Genomic DNA, 21,034 nt, shown 5'->3' with positions numbered 1-21,034 from the left:
GACGTGCGCCTGTGGGGTACATAGGGTGTGGTCTGACTTCAATGCTACCTACATTTGTGTAATGCAGTCCATGCCAACAAGTGGGATTGAAGACAGTATCAATCACGCATTCAACTTGCATTCTGTTCAGTTGCCATGTGGTGCTTGTTGTGAGTGGGTATGGAGGTACACTGCATGGGAATGTCGGAGTGACAAGATTGCATCCGTGGTTGGGGTACAGTGCGCTCAGGGTTTTGGGGGTGTATTCATGCACAATCAAACTCTACGTAGCTGTCCCATGGCTATGGATGTCTATCCCCTGCCCATGTCATTCTTGCACTGCACGTGCAGGGTCGTCTAGGCAGCACTACGGTTCAATGGATGTAGGCCTCACTTATGGGTGTATGCAGTTCCTAACACACATTTCTTCGCATTCATTCACTCAGGGTCTGCATGTGTGGTACTTTCAGTTGCATGCGTTTGGGGGTGGGACTCACCTGCAGTTGGATCGATGCCAGTGCCTGCCTCCGCTCCACCAATTCCCTCAATGGTGCCAAAATCTATCAGGGCAGTCATTTTCTCCTACCAAGGTGTGAGTTCGGGTGGGGGTGGTAGTGGCCCTCCTCCAGTGCCCCTGCTTGCACTCCTGTGCTGTGACAGGATGCCTGAACGACCTGCGCGGACTTGCACGCGCAGGTCGTTCAGACGCTTGCGGCAATCCTTCCTTTCCCGGGGCACGCGCCCCACAGCAATGACCCTTTGGCTGATGGTGCGCTAAATTTGTGCTCTGCGCTGCCCACTGATTTTGCGCTGCTGCAGCTCCTCATGATGGGTCTCAGCCTCCTCCACCAGTACAGCTAGCTCCTGGTCGCTGAATTTGGGCTTTCTCACCCTGTCCAGGGCAGTCTTGCCTCTAGTGCGCTCCTGTGACATGTTTTGGTGTCAGATGGCGTGGATGGCTTCCAGGGGCTGTGATATCCGACGGATTGTGTTTTCCAAGATGGCCGCCGCTTTGTTTACCGTTCCAGCTGTGACGCGTTTCCCGCACGCTCATGGCGCGCAATCACAGCACGCACTCATAGCGCGCGCTATTAGCGCGATATGGCGGTAGTGCACTTTCTGTCGGATTTAAGGGTTCGCGCTATTTGCGATAACGCCATGGACTGGGGTGCGTGCACGATAAATCGTGATTTGGCGGATTATCTGCCGGTGGCCTTGGCGTTAGCGCTATTTACATCCGATGGGAAAACCGCTGCGTTACCACCGAAGTCGTGATGAGGCCCTGTGTCAAAATCTGGGATCTTCAGGATACATTAGTGTTAGGCAGAAACCTGTGCAGTTCCCTCTGGGACCACTGCAAAAAGTTTAAGACTACAGGAGTTAGCAGTAAACCCAATTGGTAGCAGTCTGCACCACCCAGATTTACCTGGTAGCTGTGGCTGAGCAGTCAGACTTCTCCCAAGATGAGTTAGGCAGTATGTGGAGTATACAAGATTGGGCAATTTACGCAGTAGAACAAGCAGACACGGATCAGAGCTTAGATGTAAAGATATATAATTATTTATTTAAAAACACATCTATGAAAAACACACTGGCACTAATATGGCAAACAACTTCAATCATAAGTATATATCTATCCCATAACAATATTTCGACAAGTCTAGGTTCAAAGGCACCACTTATTTGCAGACAGAGGTGAATGCTTAACCTAGATGACACTCTAGTATTCGTTAGAGAGGGAGAGAAAAAGGCAGGGTATGAAACCAACTCAGTACCAGCACTTTTACGAAGCAAATGCAAGGCGAGTAAGGCAGGGTCTACGGTAGATCACAAAGTTCAGAGGCCAGGCCCACTCGGAGAGAGGCAAGGCGGCATGTCCCAAAAAATCTCACAGTAGAAATGCACTTCAAGTCTTTGTAGCAAAATGTCACAGAAAGGTTGGACCAGTTTTAGAACAAAAGTTAAGAAGGTCTGGAGGCGACCCAGTGGAAAGGTAAAGATTTAAGACACCTCACGCTAACCGTCACAAGGGAAGCCAGGCGGACACAGTACCTTGAGAGTGAAGAGACAGCTCCGGCGGGGGCAGTTGTTCCTGGTGGTGGATGCAAGTCGGGGCTTTGCCAGAAGAAGAGATGATCTCGTCATAGAGGAAAGTTGAAGATCGTTGCACCACCAGGGAAGAGACCAGCCGCGGAGTGCTCAGTCACAAGGCACCACCTTTTTGGCGCGGTACAGTGGTTAGTGGCTATCCGGTTGCCGGGGTGCTCAGCACGGGCAATTCGACCACTAGACATCCTGGATGCGAAGAAAAAGCAAGGGACTGGCTGTTCCCACCAGTCAAAGGGAAGAAGACTCTCCGGCAGGGAGATCTCTTCTGTCGTTGGGAAGTGGTGAGTCGGTTCAGCAGGGCTCCACCGGAGGTGTCATTGTTGCAGGTCGGCTCAGCTTTACCCTCGTTGGATTCTTAGGTCCTGTGGCGACTTCTGAAGTTCCAGTCCCAAAAGCCCTGCTTTTATGCAGAAAACCCCCATTCATTCAGCCTAGCTGTCAATCAAACATGCTAAGTGGTGAGCGGGGCGGCTCACCAGTTGGGCCAATCATACCAGATTGCGACTTGAGTTGGCAAGGCAACTCAGTCCAGGGTGCCTAAACCCCCTCCCACATCCCCTGTGGTACCCAGACAGAATGGCACCACTCTGGAGGGCTTCTGTGCAGAAGCCCGCCAAAAGTGGAACAAAGGGCTCAACCTTTGGTTTGGAGTTACAGAGGTGAACACATACGCCATTTTAAAAACCGAGTTCTGGCAGAAAATATCAACCGGTGAATTTATTTTAATTAAATAAACCGGCGGTATGTTAGAAACTAATGTGAAAAAAAGTATTAGCCTCGAACAATGGGAAAATCCCATAGGAATATATTTGCGGTCGAATATAAAAAGTAGTATCCACTGCCACCAGCCAAAACTCGACGAGGGGGGACTGGACAGTGCCCCCTCGAATAACAGACCCAGGGATAATCGAATTACCCCTACCAGTACGTCCACAATAGGATGGTTTGTACTGGTTCCGTTCGTAAATTTAGGTCTAGTAAAGCCAATGGTGACTTTACATGCCCTGGGAGACAGTAGTCAGTCCCAGGGTATGGAGTCTATGGTGGGGGTCACCTAGGACACCCCAGTGTTACGGCACGCAGGGTGCTGTGTAACACACATAGAAAAACACATGAGACCCTATGGAGTAAAAGACCCCATAGCCCATAGAACACATTAACATTCAAAGATACCACAAATCATGTCCAAGAGTGGGAGAAAAAGAGTCTCACTCTTGGCAGGATGAAAAAACAAACTCCAGAAATCCAGCAAAGCTGCTGGGGTCTCACTAGGTTAGGAAATTCAGCCTAAACAGAGAATTCTCCCTAACAATTAGTAATGAGCTGTATTCTGATGCTGATATCTGATTGGGTCTATCATCGTACCTTCCTCCTTTCCCAGTAGGAAAGAGTAGAGGAAAAGCATGTGCTTCTATACTTTTTCCCATATGCTGATTGATGATCATTTGGTTTGATGCATTTGGTACGTTTCTCATGCATCATCTATGGTGTCTTTAGAGTGTAATGGATGAATTGTATAATGGTCTAACATATTGGATACTGGAGCAGGATCTAGAAGTTCAAATTGACCAGTTTCTGGTGACTCTTGAATTATTTCAGTGGTTTCCCTCTGATTGTTTTCCATATTAATTTCTTTGTAGTATTCATTATTGTCTTTTAGACATTGTAAGGCTTGTCTAACTTTATGTAGGTCTTCAAGTTGTTGCCAATTTCTTTGTCTTTTGTAGGTACACCATTTACTAAGACAATTAAAGATTTCTCTATTGGACATTGCACTCCTAGAGTGCGTACATTTTCTTTTAGATCGAACGGTAAATAAACTACTTTTCCACAAATGCCTTTCACTAATTCTGAGGGAGGTAATTATGCTGTTTTTGGTTGAAGGCGTATTATTGCTTGAAATGGATGCACTGTTTGAATTATGATGCTCTCATATAAATTGAGCTGTTGCAAGAGTTTTGGTAGTGGGAATAATTCCAAGTTATTTGTGATAGCATGTGAAGGAGTTTGGTTGTTGACAAGTTTTGCAGTGCAGTAACTGCAAAGTATTAAGGGGTCGTTTATTTCATATATGTTTTCTGATATAAGGTAGAGAGCTAATTCAAATCATTTGGAATCTTCATTGTCTTCTATTTTGTATGTTATGTCTACAGTTTGTTTGCTACTTTTATAAAATGTTCTGCGGCAACACACACACACATGATTTGGTACTTTTAAATTTTAGTATTTCTTTTTTGTATGTGTGTAGTAGAAGTTTGCCATTTGTAGAATTGTTCCTAGTCTGTTGTAAAGCTATTGCATTTTGTAAGTGGCTTTCACTTCCAAAATATTTTCTCTGGATATGCTCTATTTCTTCGAGTAGGTCTTTGGCTGTACTATGTAGAAGATTGGTATTTAAATTGTCTAATGCTAAAGCTGGACATCTAGCATAGTACAGTTTATGGACTAGATTTCTTATAGTTGAATGATGTGTTGATATCATTTTGATATGATGTAAGGTGCTTTTGCAATTAGGCCCTGAAATGCAGACTAATGAATGTCCATGTCGTCCTGTCTATTTACACACTGGACAGGTATCCATATTTTGTAGAAGTTTCATTTTGAATTTGTCTTTGCCTTTTACATATTGATTGAGGAACTGGCGTAAAGATTTGAAATATTTTTTGTCAACGTTACAAATTGACGTGCACAGCCATTTGTACACTGGACGTTTTGGTTCAGTCTGATGGAGAGGTGATTCTGAATTTTCTGGGGATATTTTTGTGAGCAGCGTTTCTTGTTCCATAATGGCATTCTTACATTTTTCATACCCTCGTCCGCTGTTATGTATGACAATTGTGTTTGTTTGCTTTTGTTTGTATGTTTCTTCATTGAAATATGGTTCTGTGCTTATGGTGTGACTCCATTCACCTCCACAGATATTTAGGAAGTTATTTTTGTTGACATTCCGTTTATTGAGAAGTCTTTTTTTGTAATTTAGTAGTTAGTTTTGTTAGTGGTTTCATTCTGTTTAACACTAAAATAAATAACTTCCTTTTGAGAAGGATTGCACTGTTTATGAGAGCTTCAAAGATGAATTTTCTACGGTAAGTTTTAAGGGTTGTGCATGATTTCTCTCCTGTTTTTATAAGATTCTGAAAGACTCTGTGGTGGAAAAGTTTTTGTAGCAGTAGTGGTAGCTGAATTCTTGTTAATCGCTTTCTGTTTTGTTTTACATTTTGAAAGAGGAGGCACAGTTTTTGTACTGGAAATTTGTTTTGTTTCGCTTAATGAATTGATTAGATCTTTTGTTTGTACTTTTGTACAAAATCTGCTAGAGATGGATGCTTATTTTGGACAATTTATTTTCATTTGCTCTACTTCTGCGTTGCGTTCTACGGACTTGCTTTTTGGTAGGCATTCTTTGCAGTCTGTTGAAAAAAAAGAAGGTATGGGTTGGGCTGTTCTGCAATGTATGTGTGTTGTGAGCATGAGTGTCTGAGTGTGATGGTAAGGATGTATGTGGTGGTGTGTGTTTGTGCATTGGGCAGCTACAACTAGTAGGGAAGGATATTCTTGTATTTGTGTGTTACTATACTGGGGTTCAGATGACAGCACAAAGTAAGCGAGTGGTGAGGAGAAGCACTAATATTAAATCTAATGGTGTAGAATTTAAACAGTTCTTTGTTCTGCAATACTAAAATTCTAGAGGCTGATTTATGGAATTTGTGTGCTGAAAAATGGGGATTTGTGCACCAATCTGCTTGCAAATCCCTATTTTACAAATGGGGATTTGTGGGCTGAATGGTGCACAAATCCCTGTTTTTCGGCGCACAAATTCCATGAATCAACCGCACAGTGTGTTTCAGTATCAGTAAGAATATTATGGTAGTATTGTACTTACTTTTTTCTTTGGAATGAGCAGGTTTCTTCTGAGTTGTTGTTTGTACTTCAGATGCTGTTGCTTTTCAGGAGAGTTGTCTTTACTGCAATTGTAAAAGAAAGAAATTAGTAATTTTGTGTGTTTATAGCACTGATGTTAATTTAGACGTTGATTTTTATGTTTTTGTAGTAGTATTGTTGTTTGATAACTGAACAAAGTGTGTGCATGCAGTTTCCTTTGACTATGTGCAGCCTTTATACTTTGCTTACAATATGTTAGTTCAACATGCTTTGCAAATGAGTAGAATACTAAGTGTATGAAACTCACTTGGTTTCTTAAGGCTGTGTTATTGCATGTTAGGAGATAGAAGAAATAATGATGTACTTGTTTTGCAATTTGTGTAAGGTAAATGGCAGGAACTGTATAGAAAAGCATAGAATGTATGCGTTTTTGAAGGTGTGGGTAATAAAGCAGAAGGATATGATGTACAGGCAGTGGTATTATTTCAGCTGGGAGTTTTTCAATGATGGTGTCTATCTGTGTGAGTGTATAAAGATGCATGAACTTATCCTGGCTGTGTGTAATTTTATAATACAATATTATAATTTTTTAGATATTTGTGTGTGTAAAAAAAGAATAGATAGCAGACAGGTTTGAAAGTGACAGTTGATTATAGCAGATGGGAAAAATAATAGTAAGTTCATTTTATAGGTTATACAGGTTAAGTGGTAGTTACTCTGTTTATATGCATTTATAAGAGTTGTACATATACTGTGCATAACATATACATAACTGTGGTTTGTATTCATGCACGTGGATATGCATGCAGCTGCAAGTAGAACTCTTGGAGACTTGTACAGTAGGTTTTGTAGTAGGTGCTTTCCAGTGATATGAGACATGTACTCAGAGCGATCAACAGTACATTTGAAGTGCTGAACTCTGATGATGGAGTTAGATGTAGAGGTCTTGGATGTGATTGATGGATGCTTGTGTGACTTCTTAGCTGTATCCAATGAGGGAATGGCACAGAGAGTGAAGTGGAAAGGGTAGAAGGGCTGTTTAAAAGTTACACGGTCTGCGGACATCGCGGCTGTCTGCAGACAGGGTGTGCCACATCCGGGGCTTTCCAGCAAATCCAGCATGGAAAGGGGACTGTAGGGATTACCCAATCAAGTGTTGAGGTTGCGGATTTGTGTTGAAAGAGGCTGTGTGTAGTAAAGATGGCAGTGGTGGAGAAAGTCAGGGTGTTGGTGGTTGGAGAAATGTTTGTGAATGGTTTACAGCAGTATGCTCAATGCAGGCATGTTGCAAACAATGTTGATGTTAAAGGAGTGGAGGTGGTGTGCAGCACTATGCCTGATTGAAATGTACAGGGAATTAAACAAGTTTGTGAAGATATGGGCAGGATGAACAGTCCCCATGTGGCAGTTTTGCAATGTGGTGCTTTCCATTTGGGCTATGTCAGTGCCCCTACTTTGTTGGCAGATTTGGAACACTTGGTTCAAGCAGTAATGAACATCCTTCTAAATGACAAACTTATTTTTTCTGGATTAGTACCTAGGGCAATATGGGACAATAGTTCTGTTTTTTGTCCTCAGCAAAACATTGCTAGGTGTGCAATCAACAAAGGCATGAGTGCTTTCATGCTTAGAGCTGGTATGTTCTTCTGCAATAATGAGAATATTGATTCCAGTAATGCTGTTTATTTTAAAGAAGATTGCATTGGGAAATGCCATGCTGTTCTGGAATGTAAGGGTTGCTTTGGAGAAGGTTATGTGAAGCTTTTAGGAGTGAAGTAAGAAAAAAAAAATACAGAATAACAGGTGTCTGTCAAGCATCTGCAAAAAAACAAAAAAAAATACGGCTCTTTTCAGAGCGAACCTCAAAGGGGAAATGGGGCACACTATTTAAATTTACATTCACCACGCTCAGATTTTTGATATGTCTGCAGACATGGTGGTATTCCACGGACATCGTGTATTACATTCAGGGATTTTGGGGTGGAGAGGCAAACAAACGAGAATGAGTAGAGCAAGGGATTGGTCGATAAAGTTTACTGGGTGTGTTGTGTAAGGAGAGAGTTTGTCAGAAAGTATTTTTCCTGAGAGAAGAACAGATAGCTATGGCTGTGTGTTTCAGAAAACAGATTATCTCGATTTTGGGAGATTCATCGATACATTGGTTGGAGATGCATGCAGAACGCTGTGGAGTAGCTACACATCTTGGATTCCCTCATGTGGAAGTGCACTGGCATGGAGTGCGTGGAATGAAGTGGGTGGACTTGGTACCTCTCTGTGCTACTTTGGAGACACAGCCTCATCCAGACATAATTCGAATTAATTGTGGAGGGAACAGTTTAGGACATGTGTCTGGAATTCTTTGCAATTTGCAATGAAAGAAGGAGTTGGGAATGTAATGGACATGTTTCCAAATTCCCAAGTAATTTTTTCTCGTATTGCGCAGAGACAAATATGGCTGCAGTATACACTTTCTCGGCAACCTTCACTGGACTATGTTCCTGGCGAATTCTAATTTTTAGCTTCCTTATATATTGTTTGGATTAGTCAGCTGTGGTGTTGCATCAATGCCCAGATTGCCATGGGTAGGGTTAAATCATTTTTCAAATAAAATACATATCCACTTGCGACTTTCCATTTTTCAATTTTAATTCTCTTGAGTGCCAAATAAATTTCCTTCAAAGTATAAATATATTTATTTCATATATTTCTCATAATTGTGTTCCATTCACTAATTTTTTCTGTTCCATTTGCAAGTTTTATTCTCTCTACACGTGTTTCACCTTTGTACTATCACAAAGGATCTTCGGGAGAGATTTAATTGCTATTTTCAATTCTGTAGATTTAAATTTGCCACAATTCAATCATTTATTTTTAGGCGCTTCCTTTGACTTCACTTCTATTTCCTTTTGGTGTATTAACCCTTGATTATTGAAGTGATCCGCTTGTCACTTTCGATCTCCTACACTGGCGCGCTATGGCTGCATTCTTCTTCATTTGGTCCCCAAATGGAGAAAGTGAGGCGCAATGTCAATAAGGCTGTTTGTGCCTTTTTAAGAGATGTTGGCATATCCTCTTTTCACAATGAAAATATTATGTTTCGTAGCACATACATTTTTCACAGAGATGGAGTGCATTTTACTTATGCTGGCAATCAGATTTTTCTGAGAAATGTACACAATGCATTGCAACCTTTTTTGGAATTACAGCCATCCAGTTTGCAGTAGGTGTTGACCATTTGAAGTTTTTCAAACACAAACAAAACATCACCAAAAGGCTCTTTTCAGAGCCACCACTTCCTCCCATAGAAAAGTGCAATGGATATGATAGGGCAGCACCCCAAAATGTAAGATGTCTGAAAACTGTCCGTAGACTTCTAAAAAATGTTCAGGGCCCTGCACTATTTATTTGTCACTTCTATTTTTAAACTGTGAAAGGCGGCTCTAAAAAGAGCCTTTTTTGGGTTTTTTTTGTTGTTTTATATTTTTGTATTTTTTTTTACACACTACACACCAGGAAGGAAGGGGAAAGGAGGGTAAGGAAGGGACACCAACCACAGGGATAAGAAAGGGCAGGTGGAGAGAGGAAGATGTAGGGTGGGCCTTATTTAAGTAGGTAGCAGACCTTCTCATGCTCCGTGACCGCAGTCTTGAAAGCACTCCGAAGACTCTCCCCCTGCAGAGTACTGCGTTGCAGTACTTACACAATATTGTGACCCTCAAAACGTAAGGGTTAACAGCATCATGGATGGCCTGTGAGGCAGCTGGAGGGATGCGCTGTCCCACAGGAGTGTCTCTTGTGATGACAGGAGCAGAAACGGAAGATGTTTTAGAGGAAATCAACCTACTATGTTTATCACAAGGTACAACCTTGCGAACAGCCCCACCGTGGAACGACCTTAGGTGTCGCTTCATGGATGTTGTACCAAAGCTGTACAAACCAGGCTTCCCATGACTCAGCACCATTTTGCACTGATTGCAGGTGACCTTGTCTGCACACGCTTTTGGTACTCCACCCAGAATGGTAAACAACCGCCCAACCCAAGACTCACGGCGAGTGCTGGTATTAGGGACTTCCACTACCTCATCCTCTTCATCCTCTTCATCCTCCTCCTCTACATCCTCACACCTGTTCACCTCTGCAGGTGTTGGTGGTAGAGGGGGTGGGAGTGGTGCTGAGGCACTAGTAGCACCAGCTGGAGCAGCAGCAACCATAGATGCCATCAGGACTGATGAATATCAGCAAAAGATGATATAGACAATGCTCTGTCAGGTAGCCAGAAGCACAATGAGGATGAGCTCTGGGGTGTGGCCTTTTATAAGGGTGCTGGTGCCGCGCTGTCCGTGGACAGACCGAACACCCCAAAAAGGCTCAAAAAGTTCCGAAAAGTATGTAGAATGCCAGGGTAATTGTCTGGGACAGGTGCAATGGTGCATTTTTACTGTAAAATACTTTGGAATGTCCCAAAAAGTACTTTTGAAATGTTCGGGGACCCGGACAGTGTCCACAAATCAGGACACACGCTCAGTGTGGGTGTGGTCACATGATGACGTTGCGAACACGCCCGCGAATGGGATGGGTGTCTGCAGAACATCAAATGCGTGGGAACGGTTGTGCGCATGCGCATGGATGTTCTAGTGACAGTGTTCGGGTCCTCAAACTAATTAAAAGTGCGACACACGTGAGACGGACAGTTACGGACAGGCACGATGTTCGTAGGACTTATGGGTGTGGTGCGTAGATGTTCTATGGAGAGTACGGACAGATATGGTGTCCTTAGGACACCGCCATTTCGGTTAATTCCAGACAATCCAGACACCGAGTGTGTTCTAAGAGCAGTTCCATCTTGCTTGCGGACAGTACGGACAGGTATAGTGTCCTTAGGACACCTCCATTTTGGTTAATTGCGAGCATTCTGGACACCAAGTGTGTTCTAAGAACATGTTCCATCTTGCTTGCGGACAGTACGGACAGGTATGGTGTCCTTAGGACACCGCCATTTTGGTTAATTGCAGACATTCCTGACACTGAGTGTGTTCTAAGAACAGTTCCATCTTGCTTGGGAACAGTACAGACAGGTGTAGTGTCCTTAGGACACCTCCATTTTGGTTCATTGCGGACATTCCTGACACCGAGTGTGTTCTAAGAACAGTTCCATCTTGCTTGAGGACAGTACGGACAGGTATGGTGTCCTCAGGCCACCGCCATTTGGGTTAATTGTGGACATTCCAGACACCGAGTGTGTTCTAAGAACAGTTCCATCTAGCTTGCGGACAGTGCGGACAGGTAGAGTGTCCTTAGGACACCCGCGCTGTCTGCTGACACCCTAACTGCCATTTCTTTTTTAAATAGACACAAAGGACTGATTTAAAACACACATAATATTTTTTTTTATTATATACAGATATACAATTCATGAAAGAGAGGGGGAAGCAGAAACTGACACAAATACAGGGGAATTAGGGGTTTGGGGAGGATGGATGAGAGGGGATGAAGGGATGGAAGTCTCATCATAACGTTTTTCTTGGTGGTAATGGTTTGGGGATAGTTGACTGGAACATGGAGAGGGGGAACAGGTGCACGTGGGACAATGATATTTAATTTTTTCTTTTATGTGGTCCTCCACAAAATGTTTTAAAAGATTGAAATTTTCCATAGGCATATCCATTTTTTGTTCCATGCGCTGCAGAGTATTGTCTAATGTCTCTTTTGGTATATTATTTTCAATGTTTGTATGGTCTGTTAAAAATATATATATATGTTAAGTACACATAAAGTAATGATTATTAATTTGCTTATATAGAGAAGTAGCTACCATTAGTATCACTGTCTTCACTCATTTCCTCACGTGGGAAATTTTCTTCAAGCCATTCCAAAGTACTGGACATTTCTGTGTAAAAAAATAAAATATTACTTTTAGTGTACCTAATACAGAAAGTTTAGAAATATATAAGAAAAATGAAGTTTACTTACTAGTTTCTGCTAAATTTTGTTCTTACTGTTGTGTAGGTCTGCTGTTGCTTCTTGCTGTGCAGTTTCTGTGAGGTAATTATGTTGCAGGCATATCTTTTTTGTTTTGGTATATTTCATTTTAGTACATATGCTAGTTAAATGGGTGGTTGATGTGTTATATATCTAGGGTCCACTTCTTATTTATTATTACATATAATGTGTTTATGTGCTGCTTTTTGAACTTGTTCTGTGTTTATATGGCATGATAGAACAATTTAAGATACCCCCTGATTTTTTGGGTACTGTTGATGCTGTCCGCGTCTGTTCGCGCACATATGCACAGTCCGCGGACATCAGAATCACTAGCTGGGGGTTCAGTATGTTCTATGTTACATGTATATAAAGTAAGGGAATCTTAGTAAACATGCATCAAATTCACATTATGAATATGTATATTCAATAAAAAAAACTTTGATAAAGGGAGGTTATGGTTAATTTGCGCTATTAAAAACCTATGAAATTCAGTAAAAAACGTTGTTAAAGGGACGTTATGGTTAAGTTGCGCTACTAAAAACCTATGAAATTCAGTAAAAAATCTTTGTTAAAGGGACGTTATGGTTCCAAGTTAAACCGAAAAACCCCTGAAACTCGCAAGTTCTGGTAAGCTAAGGTACCATAACTCGCGCCACCACTGTGCATTGCTAAGTCTAACACCCAGGACATAAAAGATGACATCACAAATGTCATCTTGGAACCATAACGTCCCTTTAATGAAGTTTTTTTTACTGAATATATATATATATATATATATATATATATATGTTTGTGTGTGTTTTTTTCCTTTTTTTCCTTTTTTTTCTCGGTATAGCAAGGGAGCCCACAGGAGTAGCAAGGGGCTGGTGACACCTAACTGATGTCTCTGAGTTAGAAGCTGAATGCCTTTCATCCAATTGTCTTGAGTGTGACCAACAAAACCAAATCAGAAATGCCTTTTCTATTGCTTGGCTCAGGGTGCCTGGGCTTGCAAATGAATCCCCAGCCAGGACCATTTGCACTGAATTCTCACCAAAATATTTGCTCATGCAAAGGTCAGGTGTCCTGCTATGATCTAGCCCTCAGTGTTTTTCATACGTAACATGAATGTCTTGCTTATTTATACTGTTGGATGAATAGACAGCCAGTGTAAATGGAATCCCAAAGCCAATAGGTTAGGCTTTGTATATGTGGACTTTTTTTTCAAGCTTGTCACCGAAAAGGAGGAGCCCAGTCAATATTGCTAGCCCATGCCCGGTCTGCTTGGCAGCCCATGCAATATCAGCCCCATTCCTGTCTTGTGATCTGGCAGTTTAGCAAAGACTACTCATATTGGTGGCAGTAACAAGACAGGTGTGCATATAATGAATTGGAAGGCTGCCCACAGCAATGTCTGATATTATGATTGATTAGCCCTGAAGCGGGCATTATAGTCAGGGACTGAATGGGGAACTGATTCCCACGATCGAACCCCATGTTCCAAGCAAGCTGGAAGATGGAAGTTGTGAGTGCCAACCGAACCATCTTCCCCGATCTACCTTTCACTCTGGTTCCCGCTCCTTCCTTTCCTCTGGAACCCAACCCACTCACCTGATTCCTCTGCTGACCACAAAGCTGCTCCCGCATCTTCGGCTGCCGTGGAAATGGAAGAGGAGCCCTGCTTCCCATTTCCCTGGTCGCCATCTTAGTTGAGTATTTGTTAGAATGAACGGGATGCCACGATCATGCGATCCGTTCATTCAAACAGTTAGATTGCTATCAGCACCCCGATTAAAAATCAAGTTTTCCTAATAGCAATAATACCCTGGCTGGCGAGCTGGATGGGGCAATAATCACATTGGGGCACATTGTTCGCTCTGCCCTATAACGGGGGCCCCACGCCATACCTTCCAAACCAGCCGGCCGGCTCGTGTATTAGTGCTATATTTAAAGCCGTTCATCAATACTGATTAGTCTTAGTGTGCCTCCATAAATGAGGTATTGCATGCTCTGATGTGTGCCCCTTGATGCTACTCCTAGGGAATCAAGCTGAAAGTCACTAATGGGGTGGATCAAGGCCACTAAATATTTATGGTTGCGTATGATCCATTTCAGATGGGACACGGTCCTTAAGTTCAAATTGACTGCTCCTATCAAAGATAGATCCAATTCTGGTTGGCAAATAGGGGCCTTCTTGTTTTATTAAAAGACATATATTAGAGTTTGGCCAGAAAAATGACAGTCGTTGTAATTACGTTAAGCCCATTCTTTTTTTTTTATTTTAATAATTTTTTTATTATTCAAGATACAGATATTGTTACATGTGTTAGCACATTACAGACTTTGAGTAGATCTGGTAAACATCAAGAATGAACAGAGATAACAATTTTAAACCAAAGAGGATATAACCATATTGAAGATATAGAAAATTTGATGCATTAAATTGTACAAGTAAGGATTAGAAATTGTAGATAGTGCCGATTAAACCTGGATTAATATAATACATCTCTGCAATGAGTAACTGATATGGAAATATGAGTGGAGAGATGGGGAGACAAAACAGGGAAACAGACAGCTAACATACCAGATACAGAAGGGAGCGAGGTGGAAGGGGGGGAAGTTGGGTATAACAGATTATTGCATATAACTGATTCTTCTATTACAGTGATAATTAAAAACAAGCATTTTTATATAAATATAATCATTCAATTAGTAAAGTAAGCATGGGAGTGTTTCTTCAGGAGCCATGAGCGGTTGCATTGAAACAGTTGAGATAACATGTGAAATAGTGCCATTTAGCGTTGTATTTAGTGATTGTATTAAGATTTTTAGCCATGCACATTTCCAATTTGTGAGTTTGACATAAAGCATTCCACCATGCTCTGGTAGAGAGTGATTGAAAGTCTTTCCAGTTTGCTGTAATACATTTTAATGCAATGCATATGAGTAGGTCATATAATCTAGTAGAGTCCGGTGGAATATGTGTTGTAATGGCTACGCTTCCTAAGAATATGCTTAAAGGGGAAAACGGAACATTTATAGAGAAGATGCGCTGAATACATTTCCAAATATCGAACCAAAATTTGACAATATATGAACATTCAAAGAACATATGCATATAAGTGGCAGGAGACAGGCCACACGACCAACATTTAGCGTCATGGTTCGGGTTAGTCTTCGCTAATTTAGCCGGAGTAATGAAAGCTCTATGTATAAAGAAATAGTAGTGTTGTGTAATGTTAGCTGAGACCGATACATGTTTGATTTTAGAAAACAGGCGGAGCCATATATGGTCCTCAAACTTATATCCTAAGTCAAGTTCCCATTTGAGACGAATAGGACAAATATTAAATGTTGAGGTTAGCATATTATATATTTTTGAGGCTTTGACCTCACCTGTCATGGTTAGCAGTAGTAGTCTTAAGGCGTCTGGAGAAAGAATCTCATAGGAGAAATGATCTAGTGCATCAAGGCAGGAGTTGATTAACTTATTGTAAAACTGAAAGTCAGTCTTGGGTATGGTGAATAAGGTAGAGAGGTGTTGGAAGGAGAGAATTGAAGGACCGTCTATAATGTGTTGGATGAATCTAATTCCCTTTCCAATCCATGCTTTACGATTGAGGATCTTTTTATTAATGACAATATTCTTATTATGCCATAGTAAAGGGGATAGATATTTATTGGGGTTTTTGGTATGGGGGAAGAGAAAGGATTGTAGAGCTGAAACGGATGCTTTAATAGGTTCCAAAGTGTTCTTAGAAGAGTACTTAAAAATGTATATATGGTCAGTAATATCAAGTGGGTGAACTATATGTTTCTCTATTGTACACCATATAGGGATATCTGCAGATTCGGGGTCTGTGAACCATTGGCGAGATTGTTTTATGAGAAATGCAGAGTGGTATAGCTTAAAGTCAGGGAATTTAACACCACCCTTTTCATAAGGTGCTTTGAGTTTAGTTAGCGCTATTCTTCTGCTTTTTCCTATTCCCCAAAGAAAATTTAGTAGTATGGAATATATAGATTTGAAAAAGGAAAGGGGTAATGGAACGGAAAGAAGCTGAAGATAGTAAAGTACAATAGGGGACAGCATCATTTTGATAGTATCCAACCGCCCCCACCAACGTTAAGCCCATTCTATCAATTTTTAGTTTTCGTGCAAGGCAGACTGCCATTAAAAAAAGCCCCAGCCACTGTGTCATCCACAGACATCACTCCCTCTGATGCCCAGTCCCATGACAACACATGGGCAAAAGGCTGTGTCCTAATGCTATCAGGCCAGTTCATGCATGTGGCTGGGGTTCTTAATGAAGGTGTATGTTCACACTTAACTAGATCTGTGCTGCTGGGTGCAGGAGTAATGCACTCTTGAAGCAATATACAGACTCCACAGAGATCGATGGTAACACAACACCTGCACGAGAAGCTGAAAGTAGAATATAAAGCATCAAACAGCACAATGAAAAAAAACACCTTCTTCTCTGGTAGCCATCTTTAGCCAGACGTCCTGTGTAAAACATCGTGTCCCATGTAGGTCTGACAGCACTGCGTGTAAAGTGCACCCGTCTATTAATGCCTATGTAGGTAGAATATGACTACTGTTTGCTGTACTGGCCAGGGCACTCAACAAGGCTTTAGACACATGGGGCCGAATTCACAGAGCGTTTTTCAATGGGGTCTTGCCATTATAAAACGCTTCTGTGAATTAGGCCCATGGAGTGTATTTGCCATTTTGTTCTGGTTTTAAACACCTTTACAAGTGTTTGCTTCATATTTGTTTTAGAAGCCCTATTTAAATGGCATGTCGATTTTACAGTTTCCAGCATATTTTTGGCAGTTGCTTTAAACTCGGAGTTGTGTTAGCTCCATGATATTTTGGCATGTCTCAGAATGTGACAAGCAGCAATGACAAAATGTGGCAAGTATCACTTTTCCCCCGCCGAGAGATCTATAAATAAGTTGGAGCAGTGAAGACATTATTTCGCTTTTTACTACTCATTTCCATACATATTTCAAAGAGAAACGAACGCTGCCAAGCAACGCGTTTTCGAAAATGGGGGCTATTTGACAAAGGTCAGCACTACAACAACAAAAAAAGACGGTTTGGGTACAATGAGTGAAGAGCACAGGCACGGCACCTCTAGCATGTGCCCCCTTTTTTTGCTGCCACGCTCGTGCGTGTCTTGGAGCGACCCGCGTTGGCGCCAAACGACGTATCAGATTGAGAAGGTTAAGACAAGAGCTTCTGGAAACAGGAGACAAGTGCGCAGCAGTGCATCCATCCCACAGAAGCCATGATACATTCTGTCAACAGAATGCGCTCAAAACAAGCTGAGGTTTTAAATGCGTGCATTTTAATGGGTTTTCATCTGATTCTCTTCATCTGTTCTTCAGTAGTATAATTGCATGCAATTAAAATATTGGTAATAATGTTTCTGTTTGTTTACTTACTTCTGTGTTTCTTTCACAGTTTGCACTTGCCTCGATTTTCTTTTTCACTTCGTTGCCAATGCGACTGATGGCATATCCTAAAGTGTTCCCCAAAATATGCTGATCACTCAACATTTCTTGTGTGATAGTGTTGACATATTAACACTTTGAAGTGACCCAGACATGTGAAATCGAACGCTGATTTGCAACTTGCTTAATATAACTTATTCACAAGAATTGGGACTCTAAAGTTCAGGGTATGCCCTTTAAAAAGATGTCAGAATGTTGAAAAAGAGGGCGGGTGGCCATTTTATTCAGTGTTACGTAGCGTGTTATTTTTTATACGCATACGCGAGCCTCGTTCCGGCTCGCGTATGCGGGTTAAAATAAAGACGTTCCGGAAGACGGCATTAGCCGCCGGGACCCCAACCTGAGCAGACGTGTCCGTTTCTTATTACACCAGGTGCATGTGCGATGTGAGGGGCGGCTTGGGCCAACATATATGCTAACACTGGCATTGAGGAAAGTGCAGCGCGAGTGTGAGCAAAATCCTCAAGGGGTTCATCAACTTTGGTCGAGGTGTTCCGACACGCTCCGCTGCACCGAATCCTACACAGCAAGTTGGCCGCCATCTTGGCAAGTCATACACAACGGTTGCGGCCCGAAAGGGTGCTCGTGCGCCGTTCATGCATCACAGAAAGTCCATTTTTGGAACATTCACGACTGTCGGACCGCCGATGGTCGTGGTTTATGGACTTTGAAGGAGGTTTGGAGACCTCAGCATATGTAATCCCTACAACTAAGAAGCCTCAACCTGCATGGCCTAATCCTCCCAAGGAGAAGTAACCCATGTGACAGCATTGCACTCAAATGGTCTGGGGACATTGATTTCTGCCAAGGAAGGAAGGTTGCAGGGGTCATTCCACTTCATTCCGGCAACTGAAAGACAACAGCATCATAAAGCCATTCCTGCTGGTGGGGAGAACACCAACAGAAGGGGCTAGTCAAGCTGGCATGCTGAAAAACCAAGTGAGTGGGGAGCACAATATCTAAAGAAGGGGACAGACTTGCGGCCTCAGACAGTAAAGTGGGGCGCTCGTGCGGTCTGTAAGCATGGGAGAAAAAGACAGTGCTGCCATTGCTCCAGCGCAAGTGCCACGCAGACAACAGGGTACTTTGCCGCCCATGCCAGAGTTCGATATTTCGGGATCCCCTTCCAAACTGGGGCCCAAATGGTTGTTATGGGTCAAAAAGCTGGAAATGTTCTTTAGAGCCATGGGGGAGACAGAGGACAATGTAAAAGTGGCAACGATGCTGCATTCAGCAGGATCGGAGGTGGACCGAATATTCGACTTATTAAACTTGCAAGCAACCACATATGCAGCTGTTAAGTTGGCTCTACAAAACCACTTCCTACCTCTGGCAAACATGGATTATGACAGGTTTGTGCTGTGTGCTGAGAAGCAGCTGGGTGATGAGTCACTGGACCAGTTCTGTGGAAGGTTAAGACATTTGGCCAGCACATGCAGGTGGGAGAATGAGGAAGGGATGGAACGCAACCAACTTATTCAAGGGTGTAGCTCGGGAAAGCTGAGAAGACAGATCCTCCGCAAGTCCGGCCTAACACTAGCACAGATTCTGGACACTGGACGTGCATATGAGCTGGCGGAGAGCAGGGGTGCTTGGATGGACGCAGCTGTCCGCCCGGGAAAGAGTGAAGATGCGTTTGCTATTGGCCGTCAACTCCTACAAAGACAAGATGGGGCCAGAAAAGACCTGATGGTCCTCCAAACTCCAACAGCCCGCACTCATGCCGTTACTGTGGGTATGATCTACTGCACGTGGGCGAGTGCCCGGCAAAGACAAAAGTATGTGGCAGGTGCAGCACGCCCGGACGTTATGCAAGAGTGCAGAGCTGCAACTCTGGTGGCCACGTCCAGGGGACCAGCAAGAATTTGCAGTGGTAACCTCAGAAAATGTAAGAATTGTCAGCAATTGAACATGGCATACAGGAGCTGGACATTGCAGAGGAAGAGGAAGACAAAGAGGAAGTATTTTTCATCTCCAGCATAGCCATGAGGGCAGGGAAACGGAGACAACCTACCTGCATGGTCAACATAGGAGACACCCCAATGCCTGTGTTGACTGACACAGGTGCATCAGTCTGTGTCCTGGCGGCAGAACATTATGAGGTCCTTCCAGGCACGGCGGGGGTAGAGGCCATCAAAGCAAGGATCTACACCTTTGGTGGAGACACGCCTTTACCCATACAAGGAGTCCTTGTGGCAACCGTCACCCATGGACAGAACACGACAAAGGCCAGATTTTCGTCACTGATGTGAGCCCTCATTCTTTGTTGAGCTGTGCGGCCTCAAAGGCACTAGACATTTTCCATTTTACCATGTCACTGTACCAAACAGACGTTGATCGCCTCCTGGAACGGTATGGAGACATCTTCCGTGGGGTGGGCAAGCTGAAGTGTGACCCGATCAGGCTCCACATTGACGAGTCAGTGAGGCTGACGGCGCTGAAGCACAGGAGAATACCGTTTCACCTGAGGGCGCAGGTCAAGAAAGAACTACAGTCATTGATTGATATGGACATCATCGAAAGGGTAGAAGGCCCCATCCCATGGGTGTACCCGATTGTGGTGGCCCCAAAACCTAAACAACCCAGAGCCGTACGCATTTTTGTCGACATGCGACTGCCCAATGCGGCGATCAAAAGAGAAAGACACCTCACACCGACATTAGACGACATCATAGGTGAACTACAAGGGGCTAGAGTGTTCTCCAAGTTGGAGCTACGTTCTGGGTATCATCAGTTGGAGCTACACCCAGAGTCCCGCTACATTACGACTTTCACCACCCACAAAGGATTATACCAGTTTAAAAGGTTAAACTTTGGTTTATCGTCAGCTGCAGAAGTTTTTCAAAATGTCATTCGCGGTGCCCTGGCCAGTCTAAAAGGGGTCATTAACCTGAGTGACGACATCCTGGTTTTTGCCTCCTCAGAAGCTGAACATATGAAAAGACTTGAAAGGACTCTAGACAGAATAAAAAGCCTAGAGCTCACACTGCACAAGGAAAAGTGTGAGTTTTTCAAGAACCGCATTCATCTTCCACGCGGGGAGCATTTCCCCGGACCCGGAAAAAGTGCGGGACATACAAGATGCCAGAAGCTTCTTAGGTATGGTGAACTACTGCGGCAGATTCATTCGGGACCTAGCTTCTCTGTCCGAGCCGTTGAGGGTGCTCACCAAGAACGATGTGGCGTGGGCATGGATCTCTAGAGAGCAGAAAGCATTTACAGACATTAAGACGGTGCTAACGGGCAGGGAAACAGAGCGGAAGTCTGAAATTGTGGTGGACGCTACTCCGGTAGGGCTGGATGCAGTTCTTCTACAAGCTGATGCCCAAGGACAAATGCGCCCCATCGCATATGCCACCAAGGCCCTCTCAGTTACAGATTGAGGTACTCGCAGATTGAAAGGGAGGCTCTGGCGATATTGTGGGAGTGTAAACACATCAGACTATACATCTTGGGGAAACCTGTGGTAGTTGTCACAGACCACAAACCACTAATACCCATCATGGTAGGCGGATCCTCAAAACCACCCCTGCGAATTGAGCGGTGGATGTTGTCCCTGATTGAATATGGGGTAAAACTGCAA

The sequence above is a fragment of the Ambystoma mexicanum genome, chromosome 5p (genome assembly GCF_040938575.1).
Source record: "Ambystoma mexicanum isolate Mex_15411 chromosome 5p, UKY_AmexF1_1, whole genome shotgun sequence".
NCBI classification, from domain to species: Eukaryota; Metazoa; Chordata; class Amphibia; order Caudata; family Ambystomatidae; genus Ambystoma; species Ambystoma mexicanum.
This window is presented reverse-complemented; position numbering follows the sequence as displayed.